The following is a 19,855-nucleotide window of genomic DNA, read 5'->3' as shown; positions in this document are numbered from 1 at the left end:
GGGCTCCTTCCTCCAAGACAACTACACCAAGTTGAGAAGGGACCCTGAATTAGTACGAATTCAACAAGAGAAAAAATTTTGGAGCAAGATTTTTGGTGGCTAATTTCTATGGCCAAACCCGAAACCCCTTTGTTTTTTGCTCTTGCTTTGCCTTGCTTTGTTCTTTCTAATTTCTTGAACTTTCTTAAGGGTATGACTCATATAATTTTAACACATGGAAAGTTAATTAGGGCCATGGGTTTGGGCCATAGTTGGCCGGCCACCCTTCAAAATAATGGGCCTAATTTGTTTCTCATTTTACAAGCCCAAAGACTTGTGAATCAAATTTTTGTAATTCCCGAAACTAATTTTCAAAATTCCAAAGTTGCCCTTAGTCTCCCTCGACACTTCCACATTAATATTCTTTCACAAAAAACTCATGAGCTAAATGTAATCAATTATGACTTTATTTCATACAAGTCAAGATTATTTCTAATTTTCCAAATGTGCGAAAACACGGGATATAACATCCTCCCCCCCTTTAGAACATTCGTCCTCAAATGTTAAATTAATCTTACAGGATTTGAAAATGCTCCGGGGGAGTTTCTGTTTATAGACAGCACATTCGTTATTGAAATGGAATTTAACAAAGATTCGAGATTACCTGAGGGCATAGGGAACAAATGAGGGTATTTCTTCTTCATCTCCTCTTCGGCCTCCCAGGTCATTTCCTCCCTATTATCATTCCGCCACAGCACCTTAACAGAGGCTACATCTTCGTTTCGGAGCTTTCTTACCTGGCGGTCCAAAATAGCTACGGGCTGCTCCTCATAAGATAACTGCTCCGTCACCTGAATATCATCCGCAGGGAATATTCTGGAGGGATCACCAATGCATTTGCGGAGCATAAACACATGGAATACCGGATGTACCGCTTCCAAATCAGATGGCAGATCTAACTCATAGGAGACATTTTCAATTTTCTGCACAATCAGATAAGGCCCAATATAACGCGGACTAAGCTTACCCTTTCTGCCGAACCGTATTATGCCTTTCATAGGCGATACCTTTATAAATACCCAATCACCAACCTGGAATTCCAAAGGACGACGCCGTTTATCGGCGTATGATTTCTGTCGACTCTGGGCTGCCAATAGTCGCTCCCGGATAAGTTTCACCTTATCAACGGCCTGCTGGATCATATCTGGGCCGATTAACTCTGTCTCGCCAATATCAAACCAGCCAATAGGTGACCTGCATTTCCTGCCATACAGAGCCTCGTACGGAGCCATCTGGATGCTGGAATGGTAGCTGTTATTATAAGCAAATTCAATCAATGGCAAGTGATCCTCCCAGCTACCTCTGAAATCAATAACACAGGCCCGCAACATGTCTTCAAGTGTCTGTATAGTGCGCTCGGCCTGTCCGTCGCTCTGAGGATGGAATGCTGTGCTCAGACTCACCTGAGTCCCTAATCCTTCCTGAAAAGATCTCTAAAATTTCGCTGTGAACTGAGCACCTCTGTCAGTGATAATAGATATAGGAACTCCATGAAGTCGCACAATTTCTTTAATATAAAGCCTGGCAAAATCCTCAGCGGAGTAAGTAGTTCTGACGGGGAGAAAATGGGCTGATTTTGTCAGCCTATCAACAATAACCCAGATGGAATCATACTTCCGTGGAGTGCGAGGCAAACCTGTAATGAAGTCCATATTAATGATCTCCCACTTCCACGTCGGAATTTCCATTTCCTGCAACAGTCCACCCGGTTTCTGATGTTCAATCTTGACTTGCTGACAATTTGGGCACTGAGCGACGAACTCTGCGATATCCCGTTTCATACCATCCCACCAGTATAGGCATCTAAGATCATGGTACATCTTCGTAGACCCAGGATGAACAGAATAGCGAGCATAGTGTGCCTCGCCCATAACCTGCTGCCGCAGCCCTGCAATATCAGGTACACACAACCTGCCTCTGTATAGTAAGGTTCCGTCTGGTGTAAACTCGAACGAAGTATTTTCCTTTTCATGGGCTGTGTCTCTGTACCGAGCTAAAACAGGATCTTCATATTGGTGCCGCTTAATATCTTCCTTAATGGATGATTCAGAAGCCCCTCGGACAGAAATCCGCGTACCGCCAGAATCGGCCAGACGAACCCCAAGATTAGCCAACTGGTGAATATCACGTACTAGCTCTCTCCTGTCTGGCTGTAAATCTGCCAAGCTGCCCATAGATTTTCGGCTGAGTGCATCTGCAACAACATTAGCCTTACCCGGATGATACAGAATATCCACATCGTAGTCTTTCAGGAGCTCCATCCACCTCCGCTGCCGCAAATTTAGCTCTTTCTACTTAAAAATATACTGGAGACTCTTATGATCTGTATAGATATCAACATGAACGCCATATAAATAATGTCTCCATATCTTCAGTGCATGAATCACCGCTGCAAGCTCCAGATCGTGGGTAGGAGAATTGTTTTCATGCTTTTTGAGCTGCTGGGAAGCATAAGCTATAACTCTGCCGTGCTGCATCAATACACAGCCTAATCCCATGCCAGAAGCGTCACAATAAATAACATATCCATCGGGTCCCTCTGGAAGAGTCAGAACTGGGGCTGTAGTCAGCTTCTCTTTCAGCAACTGGAAGCTTCGTTCACAAGCATCAATCCACTGGAACTTGGCTCCCTTCTGAGTTAGCCTTGTCAAAGGCGCTGAAATCGAAGCAAACTTTTCCACAAATCTTCTGTAATAGCCTGCTAATCCCAGAAAACTACGTACCTCTGTGGGCGTCGTGGGTCTAGGCCAATTCTTCACGGCTTCAATCTTCTGTGTGGCCACCCGGACACCATCAGCTGCAATAATATGTCCCAAGAATGCCACTGAAGCCAGCCAGAATTCACATTTAGAAAATTTTGCATATAATTTCCGATGCCGAAGTACCCCAAGTACCGCTCTCAGATGATCTGCGTGCTCTGCCTCGGACCCAGAATAAACCAGGATATCATCGATAAATACAATTACGAACATGTCTAAGAACGGACTGAATACCCGGTTCATTAAATCCATGAATACCGCAGGAGCATTAGTCAGCCCAAAAGACATAACTCTGAATTCATAATGCCCATATCTGGTCCGGAATGCTGTCTTCGGAATATCATCCTCTCGTACCCGTACCTGATGATAGCCTGACCGAAGGTCTATCTTCAAAAAATATTTGGCGCCCTGCAACTGATCAAACAAATCATCAATTCTGGGGAGGGGGTATTTATTCTTTATGGTTACCTTATTCAGCTGCCGATAATCAATACACATACGTAGCGACCCATCTTTCTTCCGCACATATAATACCGGAGCTCCCCAAGGCGAAGTACTGGGTCTCATAAAACCCTTTTCTAACAGATCTTTCAGCTGCTCTTTCAGTTCCTTCAATTCTGCCGGTGCCATTCTGTACGGGGAAATAGATATAGGCTGAGTATCTGGAAGCAAATCAATAGTAAATTCTATCTCCCGCTCTGGAGGAAGACCTGGAAGCTCATCTGGGAATACATCCGGGAATTCATTAACCACTGGAACTGACTGAAGAGTCGGCGTCTCTGCTTCCAAGTCTTGTACCCGAACCAGATGATAAATATACCCTTTTCTGATCATCTTCCGCGCCTTAAGGTATGAAATAAACTTACCTTTCGGCGATGCAGCATTACCGGCCCATTCTATAACTGGCTCCCCGGGAAACTGGAAACGAACTACCTTACTTTGGCAGTCAACATTAGCATAACAGGAGGCTAGCCAGTCCATTCCCATAATAACATCAAATTCAATCATATCTAACTCCACCAGATCTGCCTTAGTATCTCGGCCGCATATAATTACAGAACAGTCTTTATATACCTTTTTCGCTACAATAAAGTCCCCGATCGGTGTAGCTTCCTCAAATGGCTCTATAGGCTCGGACGTTATACCAATTGTACTAGCAACAAGAGGCGAAATATATGACAAAGTCGAACCTAGATCAATCAATGCATACACAGACCGAGAGAAGACCAATAATGTACCTGTAACGACATTAGGCGATGCCTCCTGGTCCTGGCGGCTGAACAAAGCATAAATGCGGTTCGAAGGACCCCTAGTACCAGAAGCTCCACCACGGCCCCTGCCGCGACCCGCCGGTGCTGATGTACCCGGCACTGTAAGGCGCATGGCCACTGACGAAGATGATGACCCGGCGGCTGATCCGGTAGGCTGCGCTGCACCACCCGAACTACCCTTATACGGGCAATCGCTCACAGAATGGCCCTGACGGCCACAAGAAAAACATGCACCGGTGGCTCTGTAGCACTCCCCAGGATGGTATCTTCCACAATAAGAACACTGAGGCCTAGGTGGCCTCGTCTGACCAGAACCCCTATCTGTCCGCGAACCTGAAGCCCTGGAGCTCTGACCTCCTCCTGAATACCCTGGGCTATCAAATCTGCGACCTGTAGGCTGTGGAGGTGCGCTCTGTACCGGCTAGGATAGATGTCTGCTAGGCTGCTGCGGCTGCTGAGGCTGTCTGCCCCGAAAATCTCCAGAATACCCAGATGATCTGGCCCTCTTGGGCTGTCTCCGATCCTGACTCCTATCAGGCTGACGCTCCCTATGCCGGTCCTCCATGCCCTGGGCGTGCGCCTGAATCCGGGCAATATCCGTACCGGGCTGAGCAGCCAATACCAAACAGCTGTCGACAAAATAACGGTCCAGCCCCATAATGTACCTGTGCATCCTGTCAGCCATAGTAGCTACCACAGCAGGTGCGTATCGGGCCAATGAGTCGAACTCCATACTGTACTCTCGAACACTGCGACCCCTCTGTCTCAGCAATAAGAATATGTCAACCTTGGCCCGCCGTAACTCCGGAGGCAGAAAATGGCTAAGAAAAGCCTGAGAAAAATCATCCCAAACTGCTGGGGAAGCGCCGTCGCCTCTGGATAACTCCCATGACTCGTACCAATTAGCCGCTACATCATACAACCGGTACGAAGCCAATGTGACTGACTCTGTCGCAGAAGCATTAATCAAATGTAAGGTGCGCCGCATCTTCCTGATAAACTCCTCAGGGTCCTCCTCGGGCTTTGTCCCGAAGAACTCTGGAGGTCCACAAGTCAAGAACTCACGGGCTCTCGAACTGTCACGCCTGTAAGCCCGGTCACCTCCCAGTCCGTGCCCCTGAAACTGTCCTGCCACAAGTTTGGTCAATAGCTGGACTGCCTCTCTCATAGTCTGATCCTCAGTCCCTGGCCGGGGAGCTGGAGGCTCAGGTACTGGAATCTCGGGAGCTGGCGGTGGAGCCGCCCCTCGACCTGCAGCTGCTGCTACTCCAACCTCCTTTACGTGTGGCGGTGTGGAAGAGCCCTCTGCCGGGGGCAAAATATCAGGAGCAATATGTGCATGGGCCCTGGTAACCCTCTGGGCCCGACTAGTCTCTCCCACAGCTGCTGCCTTGGCCTTTTGGGCCGCTGTCGCCTTTTTTGGAGGCATAACTGCAAATGTAACAATTCGTTAGGGAGGAGTCATCCTGATAACACAGCTCTATCGCACGATCTAAGACAGAAAGAAGGGTAGTATCCTAAATGCCCTGTAGTCTCCTGTTTATAGGTGTGGTGCACAACACACCGATAAACAAGACTCTACTAGACACGGTCTGTAGACATTCCGAGGACGAACCGCTTTGATACCACTTTTGTCACGACCCAACCCCGTAGGCCGTGACTAGTGCCCGATCTGGGCACCCAAACATATTTATCAAAAGCTATCTCAAATTTTATCTACACGCATTAAAGCATATAGCAGAAGCCGACAAGGCAGTCTTTCGAAGTTAGATAATTTCCAGAGAAATTTCGGTAGAGTTTCCTTTGTTTTACAGACTATCCAAAATCACCCTGCGCATAGAAAATACCAACAGAAGACCACACAGGGCCAACGAAGCAATATTTAAACATATGCGGACCGGCTGCCGCGGCGAATGGGATCGCCCAAACACAACATAAGCACACATCTGTACAGAAAGACCCCAACCCACAAACATGTCCACAGACCTCTAAACAGACCGACAGAATCATATGACGGGACAAGGCCCCGCCGTACCCACGAACGAGCATATATATATACAGTAGTGACGGACTATACCAAAAGATGGGCTCTGGATAAGAGAGCACTCCAAATAGCAGAATAAGATCCTAAGCGGCATGAAAACGCAGCCCCCGAAGAAAGGGGGTCAGTACGAAATATGTACTGAATATGTAAAGCCTGAATTACAGAAACAAAATCATAACTGGTACAGAACGTACAAAAAGTAAACAGAAGACCCAAAGTATCAGATACATATTTTCAAAACATGCAGAGTGTGTACAGAAACATATGTCATATCAAATCCGACCCCTACCAAGGGACTCGCCAGACATGTCACGACCCGGCTAGGGGCCGCGACGGGTACCCGGGGCTAACCACCGAGCACCGCTCTTCTTAACACTCAATTACTCATTAAATACTCCTTTCAGAATTTATAGACGAAACATGTGAAAATCATACTTTACAAGAAACATACTTGTTTTACATACATTTGCCACACGGCTATCTAAATAGTATATACATATAGTAACATCTTGTGGAACCATGTAACCCACACTGCGCATCTACGAGCCTCTACTGACATGCTATACAATGGACGGAACAAGACTTCGTCATGCCCCAAAATGGATATATATATATATATATATATATATATATGTACGTATACACAAAATAAATCACAAGCACCTCCGAACAATGGAGTGCTCTCAACAGCTGACTGCCCCTATGGCTCTGGATCTAGATCGTCTCCCTGTCTACCTGTGGGCATGAACACAGCGTCCAAAGAAAAGGACGTCAGAACGAATATTGTACTGAGTATGAGAGGCACAAATAATGAAGAGAGAAACAATAACAACATAATGAACATCCAAGTGAACATGTGAAGCTGAATCATAATCATAGGAAGGATGATGCATGTTGTCTTACTCATACTCTTTATCATATCATGTATACATATCATGCAAGCTGCCCGTCCATGTCGGGACGGTGTGATCACCAATAATATAAGCCCGCGTCCAGGCCTCCCGCGTCCGGGGTACCATCTCGTGCCGCCCACTAGTGGTGTCTGCCCATGCCCGAGAGGGTCATGGTGTATCCGTGTAGCCGCCCGTCGAAGCGGTGTCTGCCCGGCCAACTAGGCGTGGTATAAATGCAATCATGACATGCTTAACATAAAATACTTATCATCATATACCTTTAAAACATGCTTATCTTATCATAATACATGCGTGAGCTCATGATCATTTGTGCTCTACCGGGGTGACGTAGGGTCGTGATCCCCCGATCTCTTTATGGAGCAATTTCTGACATTCTGCCTCACCTCGAAGGGATTAGTACATGAGGTGAGTGTAGACAATGAGGACATAATCATCGCTTTAGCATTGTCATATCATATCTATTAGCTCATGGAAAGAAGGGGATTTTATGCTATGGGATTCATGCCATTTGAAGAAAGGGACTAGCCTCACATACCTTGGTCGCTTAGCTAGAATACCGTTCACTTGCTCTTCCGCAATATCGCGTCGTTACCTTCATAAGGGAATTCGAATTATCGTTAGTTAGTGGACTATAAGAACGAGTCGCTAATTTCTAAAGAAACTTGGGCAACACTTCCTTTGTTTATTCTACATTTCCCATCGTCTATATCAATTCCCAACATTCACAATAATACCCACAACATTACCACCAACAACCATCATTCATATCGACTCATCACATTTCACCATTTTCCTCCAATTTTTCCATAATTTCCTACCTAGCTTATCATCGTGTTTTCACACCTCTAATACTTATTTCATGGTAAAATCATCATTTTTAGCATATTCATAACCTTTACAATCCAACTTATATGATTCAATTCCACCATCACTCAATGGTGGCACTATTCACCCATTTTTCTATGTCTTCCTACAATTCAAGCTTTTCCTATGCTTCTAACACTTAAATAACTTAATAAGGTCATGAAACATACCTTGGATGGTGATTGAACAACCCTTGAGTTGAAATGCTTCACTCCAACAAAACCCTAGTTCCTCCTTCTAGGAAATTCTGAACTCAAATAATCCCTTTTGATGTGTTCTTGCACTAGGTTATGATGAATTGATGAATTTGATCTTAGATTTCTACTTGTGTTCTTGGTTTGGAAGAGTGTAGAATATTCTAGAGAGAGAGAGAATCGTGTAGTAGAAAGTGGGAGTGAAGAAAATGAGACTTGGATCATATTTTATAAAATTCAACTTCAGTCCTGATGTCATTATACGGTTCGTTATACGGTCCGTATAAATTTATACGGTCCGTATAACTGGCCATAAAATGGACCCAGAGATCACCCCTTTCTGTAACCATTTGACTATCCATTTGACGGGCCGTATAATCATTCTACGGTCCGTATAATTCACCGTAAAATTGACCTTCTTTCAACCTCATTCTGTGACACTTTGACGATTCATTTTACGGACCGTCAAACTGTTATACGGTCCGTATAGTACACCGTAAAACTCACCCTCCATCCAGCCTCTTCTGTGACACTTCTACGGTCCACATAATGAACCGTAAAACACTTTTACGGTTCGTATAATGGACCGTATACTCCCAGTTCACTGAAGCTTATTTTCTTGACTTGGTTTCATTTCCGATCCTTATGGAACCTTCGTAAAAGTTGTTCAACTCCTCGATACCAATCTACGGGACCTTATTACTTGCCTTCAAAACGCCACACACATATTTTATCCTTATTAGCCTATTTTGCACATGCTAAGGGAAAATTTCCGGGGTGTAACATTCTTCCCCCCTTTTGGAACATTCGTCCTCGAATGTGAAACACTCGAGATTCTACAGAAATTTCGCCAGAGTTTCCTCTGTAATCTGGCACTATTAACCTATCACAGCAACCCATAATATCATTTCCCCACATGGTTATATTACAATATCAATACATCTATGGTCACACACGACCAAAATCATAGAAATAAAGCGTACATACCTCAATTCGTCGTTGCTTCATGTCTAGTGTCTTCTGGGATTTGAAACAATTGGGGGTACTTGGACTTCATCTTTTCTTCCGCTTCCCAAGACATTTCTTCTCAATTATTGTTCCGCCATAGAACTTTGACTGATGCTACCTCTTTGTTCCGAAGCCTTCTCACTTGTCTGTCTAGAATAGCAACTGGTACCTCTTCGTATGTTAGCTTTTCTGTCACTTGCACATCTTCTACCGGAACAATCCTTGTGGGGTCCCCAATACACTTGCGGAGCATCGAAACATGAAATACTGGATGAACTGATTCAAGCTCCGAAGGCAATTTCAATTCATAAGCTACTTGACCCACTTTACGAACGATTTCATAGGGTCCGATATACCTGGGACTTAGTTTCCCCTTCTTTCCAAATCTCATCACTCCCTTCATTGGCGACACTTTCAAAAACACCCAATCACCAATTTGAAATTCCAGGTCTCGTCGGCGATTGTCTGCATAAGACTTTTGGCGACTTTGGGCTATTTGCAATCGATCCCGAATAATCTGGACTTTTTCGACCGCTTGTTGAATCAGGTCGGGACCTATTAATTGTGATTCTCCTATTTCAAACCAGCCAACTGGAGATCTGCATTTTCTTCCATACAAAGCTTCATATGGAGCCATTTGAATACCAGAATGGTAGCTATTGTTGTAAGCAAACTCAATGAGGGGTAGATGCTCATCCCAACTACCACCATAATCCAGCACACATGCTCGTAGCATATCTTCCAGGGTCTGAATAGTACGCTCGGCCTGTCCATCGGTCTGTGGGTGAAATGTCGTACTAAATTTGACTTGGGTACCTAGGCCCTCTTGAAACGACTTCCAAAACTTGGCTATGAACTGTGCCCCTCTGTCCGTAATAATGGCTAAAGGAATTCCATGGAGTCGCACAATTTCCTTTAGATATAACCGGGCATAATCTTCCGCCGAGTACGTAGTTCTGACTGGGAGGAAATGAGCTAATTTCGTGAGCCTGTCCACGATCACCCATATAGAATCATACTTCCCTCGTGAACGGGGTAATCCTACAACAAAATCCATATTGATGGTTTCCCATTTCCACATAGGGATTTCCATGGCATGTAACAACCCTCCTGGCTTCTGATGTTCTGCTTTTACCTGCTGGCAATTTGGGCATTGCGCTACAAATTCTGCTACATCCCTCTTCATGCCATCCCACCAGTATATTAGTTTGAGGTCATGATACATCTTAGTTGCACCTGGATGGATAGAATACCGGGAATGATGTGCTTCCTCTAAGATCCGTTGGCGCAAATTTGCCACATCCGGCACACATAGCCTGCCTTGATATCGTAGAACTCCATCAATGGAAACTTCAAATGGAGACTTTTCCTTCTCACAAGATAGGTCTCGGTAATGGCTTAGTTGAGAATTTTCATATTGTCGTTCCTTCACTTCTTCATTTAAAGATGAAACTGTGGGGTCATTAATGCTGATACTTGCTTTACTCGAATCAATTGCACGCACTCTAAGTTTGGCTAATCGATAAAGCTCACGGACCATTTCTTCCTTGTCTGAGGGAATTCCACATAAACTACCCATCGATCGACGGCTAAGCGCGTCGGCTACCACATTTGCTTTTCCGGGGTGGTACAGGATATTTACATCATAGTCCTTCAACAATTCTAACCACCGTCTCTGTCGCAGATTCAACTCCTTCTGCTTAAAGATGTGTTGGAGACTCTTGTGATCTGTATATATATCGACGTGCACTCCATACAAGTAATGCCTCCATATTTTCAAAGCATGAATAACTGCAGCCAATTCAAGATCATGAGTTGGGTAATTATGTTCATGTTTACGCAGCTGTCTCGAGGCATATGCAATAACTTTGCCATGCTGCATTAATACACATCCTAATCCCATGCCGGAAGCATCACAATATACCACGTATCCATCTGGTCCTTCGGGAAGTGTTAACACTGGGGCGGAAGTCAACCTGCCTTTCAATTCTTGGAAACTGCGCTCACAAGCGTCGTTCCATTGAAATTTTGCCGCCTTTTGAGTTAACTTCGTCAAGGGAGCTGAAATGGAGGAAAACCCCTCTACGAATCTCCTATAGTATCCTGCCAAACCCAAGAAACTATGGACTTCTGTCGGTGTCGTAAGCCTTGGCCAAGTCTTCACAGCCTCAATTTTTTGAGTGTCGACTCGGATGCCATCACCTGAAATAATATGGCCTAAAAATGCCACAGCTTTAAGCCAAAACTCGCACTTTGAGAACTTTGCATATAATTCTCTGGCTCGGAGAACGCCAAGGATAATTCTTAAATGGTCTGCATGTTCTGATTCTGTGCGAGGATATACCAAAATGTCATCGATGAATACTATCACGAACAGATCCAAAAATGGTCTGAACACATTACTCATCAAGTTCATGAACACTGCCGGGGCATTTGTTAACCCGAACGACATTACTCGGAACTCATAATGGCCATATCTCGTCCTGAATGCAGTCTTGGGGATATCTGCTTCCCTGATTCTCACCTGATGATAACCCGATCGCAAATCTATCTTGGAGAACCATTTAGCGCCTTGCAATTGATCAAAAAAATCATCAATTCTGGGAAGAGGGTATCTATTCTTTACTATCACCTTATTCAATTTCCTGTAGTCGATACACATTCGCAGAGATCCATCTTTCTTCTTTACGAACAAGACTGGTGCTCCCCAGGGCGATGAACTAGGCCTTATAAACCCTTTCTCGAGTAGATCCTTCAACTGTACCTTTAATTCCTTCAACTTTGCTGGTGCCATTCGGTACGGAGGAATAGAAATAGGCTCGGTGTCAGGTAATACATCGATAGCGAAATCAATCTCCCTTTCTGGAGGAAGACCTGGGAGTTCATCTGGGAATACGTCCGGAAATTCGTTTACCACCGGAACTGTTTGAAAAGTTGGCGGCTCTGCCTCGATATCATGAACTCGAACTAGATGAGAAATGTAACCCTTTGCTATCATCTTCCTCTCCTTAAGGTAGGAAATAAACCTACCCTTTGGGGACGCAGTGTTACCTTTCCATTCATGTACGGGTTCTCCCGGAAATTGGAATCGGACCATTTTTGTCCGGCAATCAACATTAGCATAGCATGACGCCAACCAGTCCATACCCATAATTACATCGAAATCGACCATTTCTAACTCAATCAAATCGGCTCTAGTCTGGCGGTCACACATAACAATGACACAATTTTTGTATACTTGTTTTGCTATCACGGGTTCACCAACCGGAGTAAGTACCTCAAAGGGCTTAATTGACTCAGGCCTCGCCCCAATGCAACCAGCAACATACGGAGTAATATAAGAGAAAGTAGAGCCTGGATCAATCAAGGCATACACGTCACGGGAAAATATAGTCAATGTACCTGTGACAACATTTGGGGAGGACTCAAGATCCTGTCGCCCGACTAAAGCATATACGCGGGGCTGAACAACACCTGAAGTGGATACTCCCCCTCTACCTCTGCCTCTACCTGCTGTAGTCTGAGAAGTCTGTGCTGTCGGGCGTGCTGAAGAAGAACCCACTGCTGAACCTGTGGGCTGAGTCCCCGCTCTGCCTCTCGCGGAAGGACAATCTCTCATAAGGTGACCAACCTGCCCGCAGGCGTAACATGCATCTGAACCCTGACGACACTGCCCGGAATGCAATTTACCGCACTGACTGCACCGCGGTACTGGAGGTCTCCGCTGACTGAAATCTCCCCTGAACTGGGAATCTGAGGCTCTCAAACTCTGGCCCTGTCCTGGCTGAAAAGAACGATCAACCCTCCTATCTGGGAACCTAGAAGGGGCACTGGTCGCTGACTGACCTGAGTGCCTAGAATGCATCTGCCTTGACCCCCCTCTATATTCGCTACTTGCTCCTATCGATCTAGCCCTTTTTCCTTGTCTCTTGTCACTGTCATAATCACTTCTCTATAATTGTCGTCGTTCCTCAAGATTCTGTGCATGGGCCTGTATTCGGGAAATATCCATCCCATCTTGCAAAGAGGCCGTCAAGCATTCTCTGAACAAATGTGGCCCCAAACCACTCACGAATCTGTGCACACGATCGCCCATATCGGCTACTATACTCGGAGCATACCTGGCCAGAGAATTGAATTGCATACTATACTCTCGGGCACTCATGTTCCCTTGTTTCAAATTCAGGAACTTGTCCGCTCTAGCTCGGCGAGTCTCGGGTGGCAAGTAATGACGAACAAAAGCATCCGCAAATTCTTGCCAAACCGGAGGGGGTGCATTTTCTCCCCTTGATGCCATCCAGTTGTTATACCATATCACCGCCACATCGTGGAGTCTGTAAGAAGCCAACTCTACGGACTCTGCCTCGGAAGCATGAATAATCTTTAGGGTTCTCAACATATCATCAATAAAGTTTTGCGGGTCTTCATCCGGCTTAGACCCAAAGAACTCCGGGGGATTTAGAGTCATGTAATCACGGGCTTTTGTACTAGCTGAACGATCACTCGGGCCCGCACTTTGTCGTTGTGCCTGGGCGGCAACCAACTGAGTCAATAAGTGTATGGCCTCGGTCACTTGTTGACCCGAAGCAACTGGTGGAGGAACCGGAGCCGAGGCTCCTCCTTGCCCTTCTACATTAGGCAATGCCTCATTTTGGGATTCACCCTCTTCCACATTCGCCGGAGGCTCTTTTTCTGCTCGTTTCTGTGTCGTAGCTTTGCCCTTCTAGGCAGCTATAGCTTTCCCCTTTGGCGGCATTCTGAAATCATAACGCACTTTTAGAAGAGAATAAAATCCTACACACGGCTCTATCGCACGATCTCTGAAAAGAAAGATGGTCATTTTCCTAAATGCCCTGTAGCCTCCTGTTTATTGATGTGGCACGCTACACACCATAAACAAGACTCTACTGGACACGGCTCGTAGACACTTCCTAGGACTGAACCGCTCTAATACCACTTTTGTCACGACCCAGCTAGGGGCCACGACGGGTACCCGGGGCTAACCACCGAGCACCGCTCTTCTTAACACTCAATTACTCATTAAATACTCCTTTCAGAATTTATAGACGAAACATGTGAAAATCATACTTTACAAGAAACATACTTGTTTTACATACATTTGCCACACGGCTATCAAAATAGTATATACATATAGTAACATCTTGTGGAACCATCTAACCCACACTGCGCATCTACGAGCCTCTACTGACATGCTATACAATGGACGGAACAAGACTCCGTCATGCCCCAAAATGGATATATATATATATATATATGTACGTATACACAAAAGAAATCACAAGCACCTCCGAACAATGGAGTGCTCTCAACAGCTGACTACCCCTATGGCTCTGGATCTAGCTCGTCTCCCTGTCTACCTGTGGGCATGAACACAGCGTCCAAAGAAAAGGACGTCAGTACGAACATTGTACTGAGTATGAGAGGCACAAATAATGAAGAGAGAAACAATAACAACATAATGAACATCCAAGTGAACATGTGAAGCTGAATCATAATCATAGGAAGGATGATGCATGCTGTCTTACTCATACTCTTTATCATATCATGTATACATATCATGCAAGCTGCCCGTCCATGTCGGGACGGTGTGATCACCAATAATATAAGCCCATGTCCAGGCCTCCCACGTCCGGGGTATCATCTCGTGCCGCCCACTAGTGGTGTCTGCCCATGCCCGAGAGGGTCATGGTGTAACCGTGTAGCCGCCCGCCGAAGCGGTGTCTGCCCGGCCAACTAGGCGTGGTATAAATGCAATCATGACATGCTTAACATAAAATACTTATCATCATATACCTTTAAAACATGCTTATCTTATCATAATACATGCGTGAGCTCATGATCATTTGTGCTCTACCGGGGTGACGTAGGGTCGTGATCCCCCGATCTCTTTATGGAGCAATTTCTGACATTCTGCCTCACCTCGAAGGGATTAGTACATGAGGTGAGTGTAGACAATGAGGACATAATCATCGCTTTAGCATTGTCATATCATATCTATTAGCTCATGGAAAGAAGGGGATTTTATGCTATGGGATTCATGCCATTTGAAGAAAGGGACTAGCCTCACATACCTTGGTCGCTTAGCTAGAATACCGTTCACTTGCTCTTCCGCAATATCGCGTTGTTACCTTCATAAGGGAATTCGAATTATCGTTAGTTAGTGGACTATAAGAACGAGTCGCTAATTTCTAAAGAAACTTGGGCAGCACTTCCTTTGTTTATTATACATTTCCCATCGTCTATATCAATTCCCAACATTCACAATAATACCCACAACATTACCACCAACAACCATCATTCATATCGACTCATCACATTTCACCATTTTCCTCCACTTTTTCCATAATTTGCTACCTAGCTTATCATCGTGTTTTCACACCTCTAATACTTATTTCATGGTAAAATCATCATTTCTAGCATATTCATAACCTTTACAATCCAACTTATATGATTCAATTCCACCATCACTCAATGGTGGCACTATTCACCCATTTTTCTATGTCTTCCTACAATTCAAGCTTTTCCTATGCTTCTAACACTTAAATAACTTAATAAGGTCATGAAACATACCTTGGATGGTGATTGAACAACCCTTGAGTTGAAATGCTTCACTCCAACAAAACCCTAGTTCCTTCTTCTAGGAAATTCTGAACTCAAATAATCCCTTTTGATGTGTTCTTGCACTAGGTTATGATGAATTGATGAATTTGATCTTAGATTTCTACTTGTGTTCTTGGTTTGGAAGAGTGTAGAATATTCTAGAGAGAGAGAGAATCGTGTAGTAGAAAGTGGGAATGAAGAAAATGAGACTTGGATCATATTTTATAAAATTCAACTTTAGTCCTGATGTCATTATACGGTTCGTATAAATTTATACGGTCCGTATAACTGGCCGTAAAATGGACCCAGAGATCACCCCTTTTTGTAAAAATTTGACGATCCATTTGACGGGCGGTATAATCATTATACGGTCCGTATAATTCACCGTAAAATCGACCTTCTTTCAACCTCATTCTGTGACACTTTGACGATTCATTTTACGGACCGTCAAACCGTTATACGGTCCGTATAGTACACCGTAAAACTCACCCTCCAGCCAGCCTCTTCTGTGACACTTCTACGGTCCGCATAATGAACCGTAAAACACTTTTACGGTCCGTATAATGGACCGTATACTCCCAGTTCACTGAAGCTTATTTTCTTGACTTGGTTTCATTTCCGATCCTTATGGAACCTTCGTAAAAGTTGTTCAACTCCTCGATACCAATCTACGGGACCTTATTACTTGCCTTCAAAATGCCACACACATATTTTATCCTTATTAGCCTATTTTTCACATGCTAACAGAAAATTTCCGGGGTGTAACATTCTTCCCCCCTTTTGGAACATTCGTCCTCGAATGTGAAACACTCGAGATTCTACAGAAATTTCGCCAGAGTTTCCTCTGTAATCTGGCACTATTAACCTGTCACAGCAACCCGTAATATCATTTCCCCACACGGCTATATTACAATATCAATACATCTATGGTCACACACGACCAAAATCATAGAAATAAGGCGTACATACCTCAATTCGTCGTTGCTTCATGTCTAGTCTCTTCTGCGATTTGAAACAATTGGGGGTACTTGGACTTCATCTTTTCTTCCGCTTCCCAAGTCATTTCTTCTCGATTATTGTTCCGCCATAGAACTTTGACTGATGCTACCTCTTTTTTCCGAAGCCTTCTCACTTGTCTGTCTAGAATAGCAACAGGTACCTCTTCGTATGTTAGCTTTTCTGTCACTTGCACATCTTCTACCGGAACAATCATTGTGGGGTCCCCAATACACTTGCGGAGCATCGAAACATGAAATACTGGATGAACTGATTCAAGCTCCGAAGGCAATTTCAATTCATAAGCTACTTGACCCACTTTACGAACGATTTCATAGGGTCCGATATACCTGGGACTTAGTTTCCCCTTCTTGCCAAATCTCATCACTCCCTTCATTGGCGACACTTTCAAAAACACCCAATCACCAATTTGAAATTCCAGGTCTCATCGGCGATTGTCTGCATAAGACTTTTGGCGACTTTGGGCTGTTAGCAATCGATCCCGAATAATCTGAACTTTTTCGACCGCTTGTTGAATCAGGTCGGGACCTATTAATTGTGATTCTTCTATTTCAAACCAGCCAACTGGAGATCTGCATTTTCTTCCGTACAAAGCTTCATATGGAGCCATTTGAATACCGGAATGGTAGCTATTGTTGTAAGCAAACTCAATGAGGGGTAGATGCTCATCCCAACTACCACCATAATCCAGCACACATGCTCGTAGCATATCTTCCAGGGTCTGAATAGTAAGCTCGGCCTGCCCGTCGGTCTGTGGGTGAAATGCCGTACTAAATTTGACTTGGGTACCTGGGCCCTCTTGAAACGACTTCCAAAACTTGGCTGTGAACTGTGCCCCTCTGTCCGTAATAATGGCAAAAGGAATTCCATGGAGTCGCACAATTTCCTTTAGATATAACCGGGCATAATCTTCCACCGAGTACGTAGTTCTGACTGGAAGGAAATGAGCTGATTTCGTGAGCCTGTCCACGATCACCCATATAGAATCATACTTCCCTCGTGAACGGGGTAATCCTACAACAAAATCCATATTGATGGTTTCCCATTTCCACATAGGGATTTCCATGGCCTGTAACAACCCTCCTGGCTTCTGATGTTCTGCTTTTACCTGCTGGCAATTTGGGCATTGCGCTACAAATTCTGCTACATCCCTCTTCATGCCATCCCACCAGTATATTAGTTTGAGGTCATGATACATCTTAGTTGCACCTGGATGGATAGAATACCGGGAATGATGTGCTTCCTCTAAGATCCGTTGGCGCAAATTTGCCACATCCGGCACACATAGCCTGCCTTGATATCGTAGAACTCCATCAATGGAAACTTCAAATGGAGACTTTTCCTTCTCACAAGATAGGTCTCGGTAACGACTTAGTTGAGAATTTTCATATTGTCGTTCCTTCACTTCTGCATTTAAAGATGAAACTTTGGGGTCATTAATGCTGATACTTGCTTTACTCGAATCAATTGCACGCACTCCAAGTTTGGCTAATCGATAAAGCTCACGGACCATTTCTTCCTTGTCTGAAGGAATTCCACATAAACTACCCATCGATCGACGGCTAAGCGCGTCGGCTACCACATTTGCTTTTCCGGGGTGGTATAGGATATTTACATCATAGTCCTTCAACAATTCTAACCACCGTCTCTGTCGCAGATTCAACTCCTTCTGCTTAAAGATGTGTTGGAGACTCTTGTGATCTGTATATATATCGACGTGCACTCCATAAAAGTAATGCCTCCATATTTTCAAAGCATGAATAACTGCAGCCAATTCAAGATCATGAGTTGGGTAATTCTGTTCATGTTTACGCAGATGTCTCGAGGCATATGCAATAACTTTGCCATGCTGCATTAATACACATCCTAATCCTATGCCGGAAGCATCACAATATACCATGTAGCCATCTGGTCCTTCGGGAAGTGTTAACACTGGGGCGGAAGTCAACCTGCCTTTCAATTCTTGGAAACTACGCTCACAAGCGTCGTTCCATTGAAATTTTACTGCCTTTTGAGTTAACTTCGTCAAGGGAGCTGAAATGGAGGAAAACCCCTCTACGAATCTCCTATAGTATCCTGCCAAACCCAGGAAACTACGGACTTCTGTCGGTGTCGTAGGCCTTGGCCAAGTCTTCACAGCCTCAATTTTCTGAGTGTCAACTCGGATGCCATCACCTAAAATAATATGGCCTAAAAATGCCACAGATTTAAGCCAAAACTCGCACTTTGAGAACTTTGCATATAATTCTCGGGCTCGGAGAACGCCAAGGATAATTCTTAAATGGTCTGCATGTTCTGATTCTGTGTGAGAATATACCAAAATGTCATCGATGAAGACTATCACGAAGAGATCCAAAAATGGTCTGAACACATTATTCATCAAGTTCATGAACACTGCCGGGGCATTTGTTAACCCGAACGACATTACTCGGAACTCATAATGGCCATATCTCGTCCTGAAGGCAGTCTTGGGGATATCTGCTTCCCTAATTCTCACCTGATGATAACCCGATCACAAATCTATCTTGGATAACCATTTAGCGCCTTGCAATTGAACAAACAAATCATCAATTCTGGGAAGAGGGTATCTATTCTTTACTGTCACCTTATTCAATTGCCTATAGTCGATACACATTCGCAGATATCCATCTTTCTTCTTTACGAACAAGACTGGTGCTCCCCAGGGCGATGAACTAGGCCTTATAAACCCTTTCTCGAGTAGATCCTTCAACTGTACCTTTAATTCCTTCAACTCTGCTGGTGCCATTCGGTACGGAGGAATAGAAATAGGCTCGGTGTCAGGTAATACATCGATAGCGAAATCAATCTCCCTTTCTGGAGAAAGACCTGGGAGTTCATCTGGGAATACGTCCGGAAATTCGTTTACCACCGGAACTGTTTGAAAAGTTGGCGGCTCTGCCTCGATATCATGAACTCGAACTAGATGAGAAATGTAACCCTTTGCTATCATCTTCCTCGCCTTAAGGTAGGAAATAAACCTACCCTTTGGGGACGCAGTGTTACCTTTCCATTCAAGTACGGGTTCTCCCGGAAATTGGAATCGGACCACTTTCGTCCGGCAATCAACATTAGCATAGCATGACGCCAACCAGTCCATACCCAT

This window comes from Lycium barbarum, chromosome 3 (assembly GCF_019175385.1).
Source record: "Lycium barbarum isolate Lr01 chromosome 3, ASM1917538v2, whole genome shotgun sequence".
In the NCBI taxonomy this organism is placed as follows: Eukaryota; Viridiplantae; Streptophyta; class Magnoliopsida; order Solanales; family Solanaceae; genus Lycium; species Lycium barbarum.
This window is presented reverse-complemented; position numbering follows the sequence as displayed.